The sequence below is a fragment of the Pongo pygmaeus genome, chromosome 3, assembly GCF_028885625.2.
Source record: "Pongo pygmaeus isolate AG05252 chromosome 3, NHGRI_mPonPyg2-v2.0_pri, whole genome shotgun sequence".
NCBI classification, from domain to species: Eukaryota; Metazoa; Chordata; class Mammalia; order Primates; family Hominidae; genus Pongo; species Pongo pygmaeus.
Genome location: NC_072376.2, coordinates 172,073,954 through 172,087,123, shown reverse-complemented (window position 1 = coordinate 172,087,123; position 13,170 = coordinate 172,073,954). Strand labels below are relative to the sequence as shown.

Below are 13,170 nucleotides of genomic sequence, written 5' to 3'. Positions count from 1 at the left end.
AGCAGATTTCAGAGAAACAGCTCCCACCTGCTCCCTCCAATCCATACTCCAATCACCTGGGCCCCTCCTGTCTCATTGCTCCCCACAGAGCTTTCCAGGGTGGTAGTTACTTATGTTCACTGTTCTTTGGAAGAGACAGAGATTTGCTTTCTAGCAGAAGTGGAAAAGTAAAGGTGTTACAGATGCATTGTGGGAAGCAACGGGAGGGAATCACGCAACTGAAACGGAATGCATCTATCCGCCTTCTCCAGTGGCCCAGCTGTGGCTCACCTAGTGTCTCCCTGTGGGGGGCAGGCTGCTGTCAAAAAAGCGAAATTGAAAGCCCAGTTAGACTCCCACTTTAACCTTTTTTAGCTGGCAAGCACGCTTGAAGAGCTAGGCTGCAACCACAAGGGGTTACCGAAGAAAACGTTGAAAAATAAAATAGAAAAGATGGCCATCTAGAAAGCCTCCCTAAGAGAGAAGGAAAAATAAATAAATAACCAACTTAATCCCCTTTTCTTTTCGTTAACTAGAAAATTGGGAGCTAGAAAACGATCTGTAATTTTTAAATTGCTGGATTTTCCCCAGTAATAATTAACATGAAAAAGTATCATCTGATGGAGCAAAAGTAGTGTTATGTTTTCATTTGTGAACAGTAGTATAATAAGTGGGCTAAAGGGAGTTCAGCGAATTAGCCCATGGTTATAGCTTTAATTTCTTCATCTGCTGTCAGGAGAAATCAGCTTTTGAAGTGGGTGGAAAACTATGAAGTTTTTAATATGGATCAATAGGATGTCATAATGGTTTGATTAATAGAGATCGGCAGTGATTTTGGAAATCTGCTTTACATTTCATGTCTCTTACACAGAGAACAGGAAAATTTAACAGATTCCCATCCCCGCGTTTCACAAGTATTTGACTGTATACTTGTATTTTTTAAAATTATGAATTCTAATTTTTAAAACTTGCGTGTTGACGTCATCAGTCTGTCTAAGTCCTGCTCAGAACCACATTTTCCATGACTACTACAGACTGACCACACCCTTCTCTGAATTTCTTTTTCAGTGAAAGGCGGCATCACCCAGCTTTGCTGTAGTTATTCAGTGCATAAGACTCTTTTCTTAGCTAGATTATAAGCTTTCTGAGGACTGGAACAAGCTTTCTCTCCTTCTGCCACCTCCTCATCCATCAACACAATATCACACATATATTAAGCACTTACTATAAATTTTAAACAGCTATAATCATTACTCATTCTAATTGCACAAAATTCTAGGTTTTTAATCTTTTGTCAGCATTTGAATGTATATTATTCATATTTATACTTTATCTTAGCCAAAAGGCTGAGAAGCGATATTATTCATATTTATATACAAATTACAAAGCATTGTAAAAGCTAAATTTCTTTGTTCCAACTCTCTTTTTTGTAATAGAATAGACTGTTTCTCTTTCCTTGATCTAGTAAATCTTGAAACTTTTATATGACATGTGTAAAGGCATTAGGACAGACGCTCAGAAAGTTGCACCAGCATTTCTTGTTTTTGCTTTTCAAAGGGAGGAAGTTATATTGAATTAAATTTTATTTCTAAATGCTTTGCTGCACTTGAAAATAATTCTTCCCAAATATAAACTTATTATCTGTATTTTAAAAACTGAACTAGTCCTACAATAATGTAATGCTATCCTAAAATACGTTGCTTAGAGGTCTGCACATGACTGGTTTGCATGAGGCACTGGATTTTTCCTTCAGTAAAGGAATTGTTTTCATAACATGCAAATACACACATATATTCATTTATTCACAAATATTTACTGTATTTTAGGACACAGGCATTCCTTGCATTTGTATATTAGCCAAGGAAGGGAAAGAGACAGAGGCAAAATAAATCTGGGAGTTTCCAATTCTGCTAGTTTAGTCAGTCAACATCTGACGATATTGTTAAATTATTTACAGTCTTGCAGGACTTACGAAACCCCAAAGCTGATTTTCCTGTAATTCAGTAAAAATGTAATTTTATTACCATCACTGTAATTATAACACATGGAAAAAATTAAGTTGCAATGCATAATGAAAATTTAAGAGTTATGGAAAGGTAGATGTAAATCAAGCTTGTCCAACCAGTGGCCCACGGGCTGCATGCAACCTAGAACAGCTTCGAATGTGACCCAACACAAATTTGTAAGCTTTCTTAAAACATTAAATATTTTTGAATTTTTTTTTTTAAGCTCATCAGCTACGGTTAGTGTTAGTGTATTTTATGTGTGGCCTGAGATAATTCATCTTCCAATGTAACCCAGGGAAGCCAAAAGATTGGAACCCCTGACATAAATCATGAAATACCCATCTGACACATTGGAAAAGACAATATGGAGAAAAAGCATAAAATGCAGACTTTTAGGCTAGTGGCTGAGAGACTGACAGCACATCATGGCAGCATAGTAAGTGTGTGTGTTTAAATTTGTTTCAGGAGGAATACATCCACCTACAGTGAGTGGCATTTGGGGCTGCAATTTTTTTTGAGACAGAGTCTCGCCCTGTCGCCCAGCCTGGAGTGCAGTGGTGCGACCTCAGATCACTGCAACCTCTGCCTCCTGGGTTCAAGTGATTCTCCTGCCTCAGCCTCCCCAGTAGCTGAGACTATAGGCGCCAGCCACCACACCCAGCTAATTTTTGTATTTTTAGTAGAGACGGAGTTTGACCATGCTGGCCAGGCTGGTCTCCATTTCCTGACCTTGTGATCTGCCCACTTTGGCCTCCCAAAGTGCTGAGATTACAGGCGTGAGACACCGCACCTGGCCCGGGGCTGCATATTAAAACACAAATGGTTTAATGTCGGAGTGCTTTTCTCATTCTTTTCTTTTATAAACATAACAGAATTTACCTTTTAACTATTTTAAAGTGGACAATCCTGTGGCATTCAGTATATTCACATTGCTTGCAACTATCACCTCTTCCATCTCCAGAATTTTGTCATCCTGTAAAACTGAACCTCTGTACCTATTAAACACTCACTCTCCACTCTCCCCTTCCCCTAGCCTCTGGCAACCACTACTCTACTCTCTGTCCCAGTAAATTTACTCAGGACCTCATTAAGTGAAATCATGCAGTATTTGTCTTTTTGTGACTGGCTTATTGGACTTAGTATTATGTCCTCAAGCTTCATTTATATCACAGCATTTGTCTCAATTTCCTTCCCTTTTAAGACTAAATAATATTGCATTGTATGTTGTTATGATCTGAATTTTTATCCCCACCCCCCCCAATTCATATGTTGAAGCCCCAACCCCTCAATGTGACCGTACTGGGAGGCCAGCCCTTTAGAAGGTAACTGAGGTTAAATGAGGTGCTAAAATAATCTCATAAAACTGGTATCCTTATAAGAAGAGGAGGGGGCATCAGGCCTTCCTCTCTCTGTCTTCACCTGCACAGAGGAAAAGCCATTTGAGGACATGACAGGAAGGTGGGCTCCTTCCAGCCAGAAAGAGAGGCTCACCAGTCACCAACCCTAACAGCACCTTGATTTTAGATTTCAGGCTCCATAACTGTGAGAAGATAAATTTCTGTTGTTTAAGCCACCCAGTCTGTGGTATTTTCTTATGGCAGCCCTAGGGAACTGATACATATGTATACACCACACTTGAGTTGCCTCTGTACCTCTTGGCTATTGTGAATAATGCTGCTATTAATATGTGTGTACAAATACCTGAGTCCCTGCTTTCACTTCTTTTGGGTATATACCCAGAACTGGGATGTCTGGATCTCATGGCATTTCTCTGTTTAAGTTTTTGAGGAATCACCATACCTTTTCCCGCAGCAGCTGCACCATTTTACATTTTCACCAGCAACATACAGGGTTCCCATTTCGCTTTATTTCTCATTTTTAAAACATTTAAATATACTTTGGTTACTGTGAAGAACCTGATGCCACTGGGGAATGATCGTAGATGTGGGACTGTTGACAACATATTCAAACCTGTAAAGTTAATTTGCTTTCCTGTAAGCAGTGATGCAACATATACACAACACTGCTTTTGAAGTGGAGATCTAATTAAGCAGGATCCTCAGTGCCATTTTGTGTCAGCATAACTTGATCAAAAATTGGCCAGGTGCAGTGGTTCATGCCTATAATCTCTGCAATTTGGGAGGCCGAGGTGGGAGGATCACTTGAGCCCAGGAGTTCGAGATCAGCCTGAGGAACATAGTGAAACCTCATCTCTACAAAAATAAAAAAAATTTAGCTGGGCATGGTGTTGAGGGCCTGTAGTCCCAGCTACTCAGGAAGCTGAGGTGGGAGGATCCTTTGAGCCCACGAGATCAAGGCTGCAGTGAGTTGTGATGGCACCACTGCACTCTACCGTGGATGACAGAATGAGATCCTCTCAAAAAAAAAAAAATTATTTCAACATACTGTGGTACTAGGTTAGCTAAGGTTATTCATGTTAAAAATGCTGCCACTCCTTCCCTAACAGTGCTCTCACCATGTCTATTGAAAACACATTTTCTGATCTTTCCTCTCTGGGTGCTGTGAAGGTATCAGATCAGGTATCATCTCAGCCCACATTCTCTGAATTGAATTATGGTATTTTCGATCATGATGTTATTTGTTTTCAACTCCACGTTACACATAATCATGTAGCTCATAAATTTAGGAATACATTTCTTCACATAGCCCATGATCTCTAAATGCCAATACTCTGTGCTAAGTAAGATATCTTAAAATTTTGTTTTAATAGAGGTAGGGTCTCACTATGTTGCCCTGGTTGGTCTTGAAATCCTGGGCTCAAGTGATCCTCCTACCTCAGCCTTCCAAGTTCTGGAACTACTGTTCTTGGCTTTAAATTTTTTCTTTATAATTATTTTCAACTTTTATAGATTTAAGAAGCCATTTGAGGAATAATTTTTTTTTTTTTTTGAGACGGAGTCTTGCTCTGTCGCCCAGGCTGGAGTGACAGACAAAATCATGTGATTTTGGCTCACTGCAACCTCTGCCTTCTGGGTTCAAGTGATTCTCCTGCCTCAGCCTCCTGAGTATTACAGGTGCACACCACCACGCCTGGCTAATTTTTGTATTTTTTTAGTAGAGACGGGGTTTCACCGTGTTGGCCAGGCTGGTCTCAAACTCCTTACCTCAGGTAATCCACCCACCCTGGCCTCCCAAAGTGCTGGGATTACAGGCGTGAGCCACCATGCCTGGTCGGAATAATTTTTTTTTTTTTTTTTTTTTGAGATGGAGTTTCAATCTTGTTGCCCGGGCTGGAGTGCAATGGTGCAATCTTGGCTCAAAACAACCTCCCCCTCCCAGGTTCAAGCGATTCTTCTGCCTCAGCCTCCCGAGTAGCTGGGATAACAGGCATGTGCCACCATGCCCGGCTAATTTTTGTATTTTCAGTAGAGACAGGGTTTCTCCATGTTAGTCAGGCTGGTCTTGAACTCCCGACCTCAGGTGATCCACCCCACCTTGGCCTCTCAAAGTGCTGGGATTACAGGCGTGAGCCACCGCACCCGGCCAGAATAATTTTTATAAGCATTAATTAACCCAGAGAAAATTACAAAACCCTAAATGTTGTAATAGTGGTTTTCAGTATGACATCACCACTCTCTAAATACTTCAATTATTCAAGATCATGATAAAAGCTTTTAATTACTCTATACTATTCTTTAACTACCTCCTTTTGCACACATCAAAGAATGGGGATTTATATTCAAATATTTAATACCCATTAGGCATTCTAAATATTCCCTAAGAATTATTTAGAATGATTACATTTTCATTTTTCAGGCTACTTCCGTTGAAAGACAGATTGAAGTAAAATTGGCAAGTGAAAGTCAATATTTAACTGGTACTTCACTTGGACATTTTATTCTAGTTTCAAGCTTTGAGGTAAATAATTGAGTGAGGGAGGGGAACAGGAATCAGCTCTGTTTTGTTCAACAGTTTCCTCAGGATTTTATACAAAGAGAGATGTCATGTCGTTACGTTTGCTGAACATATAAACCTAGGAAGAAGAGAGAGTAAAATTCGATGACAATTTAGACTGTAAAAGATGTTACTATTTTAGAATTGGGGCTGAAACTCACAAAGTTATAATTTAATAGGACTAAATATGAAGCTTGCACTTAGAGTTTAAAAATCAACAATACAAGTAGAGGATAGGTAAGACATTATGCAATAGGTTGGTGTGGAGCGTGGAGCTGACTGCAGACTGGAGATGTGCCCGGAGGTCAGCTCAGTTGCCAACAAAGCTGACACAATAACAGGCTGCATTAACAGAGAGCTGTGTTCCAGAAACAAACGCTGCCCCAATTGGGCCACATGGTAGCATTATTTTTGGTTCTGCATGCCACATTTTAAGCCAGATGTTAATAAATTGAAGAGCATCAAGAGGCAGAGTGGTGCAGAGCCTGGGAATGTTGTTACATGAATGCCTGAAAGAAGTGGGGAAGCCTAATTTGCAAAAGAGCCTAAAGTGACCCTTTCCTGGGATCTGATGGGCTATTTCAATGAGACGGGGATTCTTTACCAGAATTCAGAATTCAGACTACTGTGTGACTGTTACAGGAAGGCAGATTTTAGTTCAATGTATGGAAGAATAATCAGACCTGTCCAAAAATAGAATGTGCATTTGTTACTGGAAATATTTTGTCAGTTAGATGAACATGTGCTGTGAAGGGGAGCCCCACATAGAGTGCAAGGTTGTACCTGCTGACCTCTGAAGTCTGTACCAATCCAAAGCTCCCTTAGAACATACTGGAAACCGTGTATCTCTGCCAATACTGTGTATAGTATAACTGAATTTAGGGCTGTATTTATGTGATTTTCAAACAACCAACCAGCCATACAAAGTAGATTAACAATGTGTCCACTAATATATCAGGGCATATATTTATTTCAGCACAGGGATTTTGCCCATGGTCTCTGCTGCAGAAGCAACCAGAAATCACAAGCAGTAGTTTTTGTTTTTTGTTTTTGTTTTTTTTGTGACAAAGTTTCCTCTGTCATCCAGGCTGGAGTACAATGGCGCAATCACAACTCACTGCAGCTTCCACCTCCCAACCTCCTGGACTCAAGTGATCCACCCACCTCAGCCTCACAAGTAGCTGGGACTACAGGCGTGCACCACTGTGTCCGGCTAATTTTTGTAATTTTGCATTTTTTTTTAAACAGAGATGAGGTTTTGCCATATTGTCCAGGCTAGTCTCAAACCCCTGGGCCCAAGGGATCTGCCCACCATGGCCTCCCTAAGTGCTAGGATTACAGGCATGAGTCACTAAGCCAAGCCAGTAGAACTCTTAACTAACCCTTATCAGAGCCTCTCAATAGCAACTGAAACATGGGGACATTTGAAGATAAGATTACCTTTCCATGCAAAAGAGCAGCAGCTTGGTGTCCTTTGTTGATTCTAGGAATATATAAATTGCAATTTCAGAGTCCATAATTAGATGCTTTGAAGAATGAGAATACCAACATTGCTAGTCTTGGCACATTAATTAATAAATGTTAGAAGTTACTTGGCACTTCTTCCCCTTCAGAAACAACAGCAAGAGCAGGGGTCCTCAAATGTTAATGCATCAAAATCACTTGGAGGGATTGTTAAGACAGATTGCTAAGCCTCATTTTCATGGTTTCTGTTTTAGGAGATTATGAGGTGGGCCCTGAGATTTTGCATTTTTAGTAAGTTCCCCAGTGATGCTTATGCTGTTGGTCAGGGGATCACATTTGCAGAACCATTGGTATAATGAATGAATGAACACCATATGAGAAGCCATGCTATAATCATGCAAAGTATTTATGTGAGTGGTGTGTGGGAGCCTGTTTGTACCTTCTTGAGAGAACCAATTATTAGCATCTCTTTCCAACTTTGCATTCAGTAACATCACACAATAGTTTGACATTGAACATGTTGGAAATGTTTTTACCACAGAAACTGGTAAATGCTAAAACCATAGCTTTTTCTCTTGAGAGCCCAGTAAACCACTGCTATAGACTCAAAGCAGAATGAAAATATTGGATGATTGAATGTCTAATGCAATGTTTCTCAAATTCACTTCATTCATGGTTTTACTTAATGCTTCTTAAGTCCTGGCTACATAACCACAGCAATATTTTTTCAATTATAATGTGTTAAAAGGGCTTAACAGGAATGGAATTCATGAAATAAAGTGTATTCTTGGATTAAAAAGACAATGCAATATTATTTTATTTGCTAATTATTTAAGAATAGTCAACATCTGACCCACTTTATAAATGTGTATTAAAATTATAATATGAAAATGAACATAGTGATCGTTAAATATATGTACAATACTAGTTCATCATCATCTAACATTTACCAGCTGCTTAAAATGGGCACTGTCCTAATTCTTTACATGAATTATCTCAATTTTTTTTTCTTTTGAGACAGAGTCTTGTTCTGTCGCCCAGGCTGGTGTGCAATGGCACGATCTTGGCTCACTGCAACCTCCGTCTCCCGGGTTCAAGCGATTCTCCTGCCTTAGCCTCCTGAGTTGCTAGGATTATAGGCGTGTGCCACCACACCTGACTAATTTTTGCATTTTTAGTAGAGATGGGGTTTCACCATGTTGGTCAGGCTGGTCTCAAACCCCTGACCTCAGGTGATCCATCCAGCTTGACCTCCCAAAGTGCTGGGATTACAGACATGAGCCACCGCGCCCGACTGAATTATCTCAATTCTTACAAAAGTCTATGATGTAGATATGTTATCCCCCACCTTAGAGATAAAAAACTGAGTCACAGTAGCAGGTATATGAAACTGAGGTATCAATATGTATATGAAAGAGGCTGGCATGTATCAGATGATCTCATAGGTAATGTCCTGGAAACCTCACATGTAGCATTTCTTTTTAAAAATTTTGTACTGTATCTACTTATTTTTTTTAGACAGAGTTCTCAGTATGTTGCCCAGGCTGGACTCGAGCTACTAGGCTCAAGAAATCCTCCCACCCCAGCCTCCCAAGTAGCTGGGACTACAGGCGCATGCCACTGTGCCAGGTGAAATATACCATTTCTTAAAGACATTTTACTGATAACTACATTGTTATTATGTAATTACCATATTCTTTTTTTTCCCCACACAACATGTAGGTCATTTATTTTCCTTCTAGTCCTGGGTTCAGTGCATAGATGGCTTCTCTTCACCCTTTGGGTTGACAATTTTCTCCAGGTTGCCGCTGCTGATATGATAAACCTCAGTGTAGAAGGCCCTGAAGTCCAGCACCATGGCCCTGAGCTCCCCATAGGCTGCCTCATCTCACTGGTGCACCAAGACCCGGTAGTCCATTACATGAGTCTCCTTGGAGGCCTTGGCCACAGCATCCCGACGTTCTGAGAAGTACTTGGAAATGGTTGTCTGGAAAGCTTCCACTTTGCTCTTGACGGCATTCACCCTTTCCAGCACCTTCTGCTGGATTGCTACCCCAAAATCATCCATCTTCAATCTTGAGGATCAGGTGCTGGATCCATGTGATCACCAGAATGCATTTCTCTTTGAGACTCCAGACTCCTGGCTTAACCAGGGCAAGCAGGAACAGGACCTTCTTATTCTTAGGGAGAAATCCACTCTTAGGGACTTCTTTCATCTCCTGCTTATCTGTTTCCATCTCATCATCCTTGGGTGGAGGGCCTGGGATGAGATGTCCAGTGGGGCCCGGAGGGAAGTCAGGTCAGCCACATTGAGGGAGTACTCTTGCAAGAGCTGATTCAGGTATATGATTTTCTGTGGCAAGAATCTGTAGAGGAATTCCTCAGCCTCCTGAAAAAGATTCTGCCTGAAGATCTCCACCTGTTTACAGGCCTCCCCTCTCAGGCGCACCCCACACGGCTTGGCCATATGCTGCTTCAGTCGCTAGATCTCTGGCCTCCTAATTACCATATTCTTAAATATATTTTAAATACATTTTAGAAGAAAATACTGCCGGCATCAAAACTTTCACAGAACAATATTAGAACAACACTGGCATTCTAGGGAAAACAATGTTAAACATTGGCTTAATGGCGTTAAACTGTAATAACTTGACCAATCCTAACTCTTCTCTTTTGAGCTTTGCCTCTCAAAGGGAGGAACTTCAGCCCTTGTTTGTGGTGGGTGGACATTATCAATGCTTGCCACTTTGACTCCCTGATTTCTATGCTTCCCTGAGGTTGTCCTACCTGTGTTTGACATGTTTTAAATTTACATATTATTAGTAAGTTATTGGCAATCTGTGATTGTTCCGACTTTAAAACCTCTGTCTTTAAGTTTCTTTTGTATCTCTTTGACACAACCAGGATGCATCCTGGGGATTTCTATCTGTCACCACTTAGTATCATCTTCAATTCAGCTTTTTCATGTTCAGCATTTTGTTCAAAGCCGTAATATGACCAAAAATTAGTATTAGGTTGAATGAAAACCTTGGAAACTTGGCTGTCAGCATGTACAACATATCCTGTAGGGAGTGTAATCTCACTTTAAAAGGGATCCAACTGTGAGCAATTAGCTATAGAAAGCTGGGGGGGCAGGTTTCAGGGATGAGTAACAAGATGAACTTTACATTGCATTGGCAGGGTGTGGTACATTTTCCCACAGGTTAAAGCCACTAGCTTTTCATCTTGCGTAAACATGGTTGCTTAAAATGGTTTCACTTTGGACTTCTGAATGACCCTTCTATTCTGCTTCTATCTGTCTCTTCAGCCAGTTATGTACACTAAAAACCTCTCCCTCTCTAACAAATATTGCAACAAGTTTTCCAAATCCTAATGAGCCACAGTTATAATTATCCATCAGCTTTAAGTATTGTAGAATTTCACAAGTTTCTAAACTTCAGACCAACACTGTTCAACAGAAACATAATTCGAGCCACATACATAATTGAACATTTTCTGGCAACCACATTAAAAAATTAAAAGAGGGTCAGGCGCGGTGGCTCACGCCTGTAATCCCAGCCTTTGGGAGGCCAAGGCAGGTGGATCACTTGAAGTGAGAAGTTCAAGACCAGCCTGGCCAACATGGAGAAACTCTGTCTCTACTAAAAATACAAAAATTAGCTGGGCGTGGTGGCGCACACCCATAATCCCAGCTACTCGGGAGCCTAAGGCAAGAGAATCACTCAAACCTGGGAAATGGAGGTTACAGTAAGCCAAGATTGCACCACTGCCCTCCAGCCTGGGCAACAGAGTGAAACTCTCTCTTAAAAAAAATTAAAACAGGTAAAAATAACTTTAATAATATATTTTGTTTAATCCAATAAATCCAAAGTTATTTCAATATGAAATCAATATTGAAAGTTATTAACAAAATGTTTACATTTTTTCTTTTGTACTAAGTATGTGAAATCTGGGTGTGTACTTTTGACTTATAGTACATCTCAGTTTGGGCTAGCCACAATAACACATGTGGCTAGTGGCTGCTCCATCGGAAAGTATAGCTGGAGACTTGTTAAAACTCAGATTAATATTATCTCGGAACATCCATATATCCAAAGACCCTAGTTGATGGTTTTTTGTTGTTATTATTATTGTTTTGTTTTGAGATGGAGTTTTGCTCTTGTTGCCCAGGCTGCCGTGCAATGGTGTGATCTCGGCTCACTGCAACTTCCGCCTCCCAGGTTTAAGCAATTATCCTGCCCCAGCCTCCTGAGTAGCTGGGATTACAGACACCCACCACCACGCCTGGCTAATTTTTGTATTTTTAGTAGAGATGGGGTTTCACCATGTTGGCCAGGCTGGTTAATTTTTTTTTTTTTTTTTTTTTGAGACGGAGTCTCACTCTGTCACCCAGGCTGGAGTGCAATGGAGCAATCTCGGCTCACTGCAACCTCCGCCTCCTGGGTTCAAGGGATTCTTCTGCCTGGGCCTCTTGAGCAGCTGGGATTACAGGCCTGCGCCACCATGCCCAGCTAATTTTTGTATTTTTAGGAGAGATGGGGTTTCACCATATTGGTCAGGCTGATGTCGAACTCCTGACCTCGTGATCCGCTCACCTTGGCCTCCCAAAGTGCTGGGATTATAGGCGTGAGCCACCGTGTCTGGCCGATGGTTTTTTAAAACTAAGTTTCTGGAAGGAGGTATTAATTAAACAGCCTGGGCAACAAGAGCAAAACTCCATCTCAAACAAACAAACAAACAAAACCACTCTTGACGTGGTAGCTTTAATACCAGGTCATATAATTAATAGGATGAATAATAATGAATTAATTATGGTAAAAAAACAGCTTGACACTTACTGTGTATTAATAAAATTGAGTAAATTTATTGGAATTGTGACCCAGTGCAAAAATAGAACAACCATGTTAGGTGCCAGAATTCCCATTATTATTTATAATCAGGTAGAGTCTACCCAGGCTAGGAATCTAGGAACTCATAGAGTGGCTCTCGATTATTTTAACATTTAACAAAAACTAATGACTACATCATGCCTGTAATCCCAGAACTTTGGGAGGCCAAGGCAGGCAGATTACCTGAAGTCAGGAGTTCGAGACAAGCCTGGCCAACGTGGCAAAACCCTGTCTCTACTAAAAATACAAAAATTAGTAGGGCGTGGTGGCATGGGCCTGTAATCACAGCTACTCAGGAGGCTGACACAGGATAATTGCTTGAACCTGGGAGGCAGAGGCTGCAGTGAGCTGAGATAGCACCACTGCCCTCCAGCCTGGGCAACAGAGTGAGAATCCATCTCAAAAAAAAAATAAAGAAAGAAAGAACACAGAGTAGCTTCAGACAATCTCTATTTCCTCCTCAAAATGGACTCAGCTTGGCCTGGGCAACATGGCAAAACCCTGTCTCTACCAAAAATACAAAAAAAATTAGCCAGGTGTGTTGGCACACACCTGTGGTCCCAGCTACTTGGGAGGCAGAGGTGGAAGGATCACTTGAGCCCGGGAGGTAGAGGTTGCAGTGATCCAAGATTGCGCCACTGTGCTCCAGCCTGGGTAACAGTGAGACCTCAACTCAAAAAATAAAACAACAACAAAAATAACCCAAAATGGACTCAGCTGGTGATGACTCGTCAAAAGTCTGTGGATCAGTCTAAGTTCCTTTTCTGTGTCCAACATTTTCTTTTCTGGTCTAGGTTAGAATGTTCTTGTCCCCATCAGCATTCACAGAGCATTCTTATTTTTGCCTTTTAAGTCCTGGGGAATGGTAGTTTGAGCTACCATTCTGACACTGTTAGCTGAATGGTTAGCATTTCTAG

The 13,170-nt window shown here is 40.9% G+C and overlaps 1 protein-coding gene and 1 pseudogene across 1 annotated transcript in view; one reads left to right on the top strand and one right to left on the bottom strand.

Moving 5' to 3' along the window:
- SPMIP2 (sperm microtubule inner protein 2) overlaps nucleotides 1-13,170 on the top strand; it is a 141,457-nt gene that overhangs the window by 18,191 nt on the left and 110,096 nt on the right. The gene's annotated exons all lie outside the window — the stretch shown is intronic.
- LOC129034961 (proteasome activator complex subunit 2-like) lies at nucleotides 9,115-9,831 on the bottom strand (annotated as a pseudogene).